Source organism: Bombina bombina, chromosome 4 (assembly GCF_027579735.1).
Source record: "Bombina bombina isolate aBomBom1 chromosome 4, aBomBom1.pri, whole genome shotgun sequence".
Taxonomy (NCBI): Eukaryota; Metazoa; Chordata; class Amphibia; order Anura; family Bombinatoridae; genus Bombina; species Bombina bombina.
In genome coordinates, this window is record NC_069502.1 from 1149214259 (window position 1) to 1149219258 (window position 5000).

The window sequence follows — 5000 nt, forward strand, 5'->3', positions numbered from 1 at the left end:
ACCTGAACTGTGAATTAGTTTCACTACAGAAATTGAATAGTTAAAGGTTTGAGTTAATTTACATTCTTTTGTATTCTGGTTTTTAGTATTGCAATTAGATAACAATTAGATTGTTTGCATAGGTGAGCAATTAGGAGGGACCCCACCCTATCTTTCTGAGGGTATTTAAAGAGATCTGTTTAGCTCTGCTTCTTAGCAAAGAGATCAAACTAAAAAAGGATCAAATACATAAGGATATTTGAGTGATTTCAGAAAGGTATATAACATTTCTCTTTTAAATTGTTGTTACTTGAATAGTTTGTACTTTCAGATAATATATTTTGTATTTCTATTAACTTTATATTTTGTTTTTTTATAGGTGGTAGACCTGAACTGTGAATTAGTTTCACTACAGAAATTGAATAGTTAAAGGTTTGAGTTAATTTACATTCTTTTGTATTCTGGTTTTTAGTATTGCAATTAGATAACAATTAGATTGTTTGCATAGGTGAGCAATTAGGAGGGACCCCACCCTATCTTTCTGAGGGTATTTAAAGAGATCTGTTTAGCTCTGCTAAACATTTAGCTCTGCTTCTTAGCAAAGAGATCAAACTAAAAAAGGATCAAATACATAAGGATATTTGAGTTATTTCAGAAAGGTATATAACATTTCTCTTTTAAATTGTTGTTACTTGAATAGTTTGTACTTTCAGATAATATATTTTGTATTTCTATTAACTTTATATTTTGTTTTTTATAGGTGGTAGACCTGAACTGTGAATTAGTTTCACTACAGAAATTGAATAGTTAAAGGTTTGAGTTAATTTACATTCTTTTGTATTCTGGTTTTTTGTATTGCAATTAGATAACAATTAGATTGTTTGCATAGGTGAGCAATTAGGAGGGACCCCACCCTATCTTTCTGAGGGTATTTAAAGAGATCTGTTTAGCTCTGCTAAACATTTAGCTCTGCTTCTTAGCAAAGAGATCAAACTACAAAAGGATCAAATACATAAGGATATTTGAGTTATTTCAGAAAGGTATATAACATTTCTCTTTTAAATTGTTGTTACTTGAATAGTTTGTACTTTCAGATAATATATTTTGTATTTCTATTAACTTTATATTTTGTTTTTTTATAGGTGGTAGACCTGAACTGTGAATTAGTTTCACTACAGAAATTGAATAGTTAAAGGTTTGAGTTAATTTACATTCTTTTGTATTCTGGTTTTTAGTATTGCAATTAGATAACAATTAGATTGTTTGCATAGGTGAGCAATTAGGAGGGACCCCACCCTATCTTTCTGAGGGTATTTAAAGAGATCTGTTTAGCTCTGCTAAACATTTAGCTCTGCTTCTTAGCAAAGAGATCAAACTAAAAAAGGATCAAATACATAAGGATATTTGAGTTATTTCAGAAAGGTATATAACATTTCTCTTTTAAATTGTTGTTACTTGAATAGTTTGTACTTTCAGATAATATATTTTGTATTTCTATTAACTTTATATTTTGTTTTTTTATAGGTGGTAGACCTGAACTGTGAATTAGTTTCACTACAGAAATTGAATAGTTAAAGGTGGTAGACCTGAACTGTGAATTAGTTTCACTACAGAAATTGAATAGTTAAAGGTTTGAGTTAATTTACATTCTTTTGTATTCTGGTTTTTAGTATTGCAATTAGATAACAATTAGATTGTTTGCATAGGTGAGCAATTAGGAGGGACCCCACCCTATCTTTCTGAGGGTATTTAAAGAGATCTGTTTAGCTCTGCTAAACATTTAGCTCTGCTTCTTAGCAAAGAGATCAAACTAAAAAAGGATCAAATACATAAGGATATTTGAGTTATTTCAGAAAGGTATATAACATTTCTCTTTTAAATTGTTGTTACTTGAATAGTTTGTACTTTCAGATAATATATTTTGTATTTCTATTAACTTTATATTTTGTTTTTTTATAGGTGGTAGACCTGAACTGTGAATTAGTTTCACTACAGAAATTGAATAGTTAAAGGTGGTAGACCTGAACTGTGAATTAGTTTCACTACAGAAATTGAATAGTTAAAGGTGGTAGACCTGAACTGTGAATTAGTTTCACTACAGACATTGAATAGTTAAAGGTGGTAGACCTGAACTGTGAATTAGTTTCACTACAGAAATTGAATAGTTAAAGGTGGTAGACCTGAACTGTGAATTAGTTTCACTACAGAAATTGAATAGTTAAAGGTGGTAGACCTGAACTGTGAATTAGTTTCACTACAGAAATTGAATAGTTAAAGGTTTGAGTTAATTTACATTCTTTTGTATTCTGGTTTTTAGTATTGCAATTAGATAACAATTAGATTGTTTGCATAGGTGAGCAATTAGGAGGGACCCCACCCTATCTTTCTGAGGGTATTTAAAGAGATCTGTTTAGCTCTGCTAAACATTTAGCTCTGCTTCTTAGCAAAGAGATCAAACTAAAAAAGGATCAAATACATAAGGATATTTGAGTTATTTCAGAAAGGTATATAACATTTCTCTTTTAAATTGTTGTTACTTGAATAGTTTGTACTTTCAGATAATATATTTTGTATTTCTATTAACTTTATATTTTGTTTTTTTATAGGTGGTAGACCTGAACTGTGAATTAGTTTCACTACAGAAATTGAATAGTTAAAGGTGGTAGACCTGAACTGTGAATTAGTTTCACTACAGACATTGAATAGTTAAAGGTGGTAGACCTGAACTGTGAATTAGTTTCACTACAGACATTGAATAGTTAAAGGTGGTAGACCTGAACTGTGAATTAGTTTCACTACAGAAATTGAATAGTTAAAGGTGGTAGACCTGAACTGTGAATTAGTTTCACTACAGAAATTGAATAGTTAAAGGTGGTAGACCTGAACTGTGAATTAGTTTCACTACAGAAATTGAATAGTTAAAGGTTTGAGTTAATTTACATTCTTTTGTATTCTGGTTTTTAGTATTGCAATTAGATAACAATTAGATTGTTTGCATAGGTGAGCAATTAGGAGGGACCCCACCCTATCTTTCTGAGGGTATTTAAAGAGATCTGTTTAGCTCTGCTAAACATTTAGCTCTGCTTCTTAGCAAAGAGATCAAACTAAAAAAGGATCAAATACATAAGGATATTTGAGTTATTTCAGAAAGGTATATAACATTTCTCTTTTAAATTGTTGTTACTTGAATAGTTTGTACTTTCAGATAATATATTTTGTATTTCTATTAACTTTATATTTTGTTTTTTTATAGGTGGTAGACCTGAACTGTGAATTAGTTTCACTACAGAAATTGAATAGTTAAAGGTGGTAGACCTGAACTGTGAATTAGTTTCACTACAGAAATTGAATAGTTAAAGGTGGTAGACCTGAACTGTGAATTAGTTTCACTACAGACATTGAATAGTTAAAGGTGGTAGACCTGAACTGTGAATTAGTTTCACTACAGAAATTGAATAGTTAAAGGTGGTAGACCTGAACTGTGAATTAGTTTCACTACAGAAATTGAATAGTTAAAGGTGGTAGACCTGAACTGTGAATTAGTTTCACTACAGAAATTGAATAGTTAAAGGTTTGAGTTAATTTACATTCTTTTGTATTCTGGTTTTTAGTATTGCAATTAGATAACAATTAGATTGTTTGCATAGGTGAGCAATTAGGAGGGACCCCACCCTATCTTTCTGAGGGTATTTAAAGAGATCTGTTTAGCTCTGCTAAACATTTAGCTCTGCTTCTTAGCAAAGAGATCAAACTAAAAAAGGATCAAATACATAAGGATATTTGAGTTATTTCAGGAGTTATTCAGGGTTATTCAGGCTTATTCAGTAGTAAATAATACTTATATTTTTCTTATTGTTAAAGTGTTGCATAGTTTAAAATGTCTCAGATACAGTGCAATGGGTGTTTTGCACTTTTTAATCGTTCTACTTTTTGGAGATTTAGGGGCTGTCCTGTTTGTAAGCAGTTTTCCCTGTTAAGGGAGGAAATAGCTAAACTTCAAGCTAAGGTAAGTAATATACCTGTTACCTCTACAAAGCTGCCTCAGAAAGAAGCCCCTCTACCCCAGAGATCAGCAAGGAGAGGCAGATGGATCACTGTAGGCTCTGGAAGAATTAGAACAGTAGACCAGAAGCATTGCCCACAACCTCTGCCATTGCAAAACTCCTATGCTGCTCTTGCCGAATACACTTGTGATGAGGAGATTGCTGTTTCTGAGCCCTCTGAAGCTGTAACAGGTAATTTAAATCTATTGGCACCTGATTCTCCAGGTAACATAACACAGGAAAGAACTGCAGATGTGTTTTTGAGAAAAAGACTGTTAGTGGGTGACTCTATTTTGAGGAATGTGTATTTAGGTGAAAGTAAAGGAGAAGCAAGGGAGGTTAGATGTCTTCCAGGAGCTACTGCTCACAGGGATAAGAATCGTATTTTGAGAATTGTTAAGGCAGCAGGAAAGGGAAGTGAGTTAGATGTGATTGTACATTTAGGAACAAATGATCTGGCTAGTAATCATGTTGCTGCTGTTCAGAAAGAGTTTTGTGACCTAGGTAATCATTTAGAGACTGTGGCATCAACTCTATCATTTTCTGCTATTTTACCTGTGTATGACCAGGAAGCAGGAAAGATGGAGCGGATAACAACATTTAATTCTTGGTTAGATAAGTGGTGCAGGGAACGAGGATTTGGTTTTATTGGCCATTATAGCTCTGTTTGGAAAGATACTAGGTTATTTAGGAGAGATGGCTTGCATTTGGATGCTAAAGGAACAGAGTATCTGGGAGAGGAGTTCAAATACTTTATTAGAAATCATTTAAACTAATAAAGGGGGGTAGCATTAATATATCCACCTACCCCCCACAGCATGCCAAAACTGTTAGTCCAAGTAACAATTCTAGAAATTCTAGTAGAAAAATTCTTCGTGCCATGAGCACAAATGCTCGCAGCTTAGGAAATAAATTACCTGAACTCATTTCAATAATGACTAGGGACAACTTGGATTTAGTAGCTATAACAGAAACATG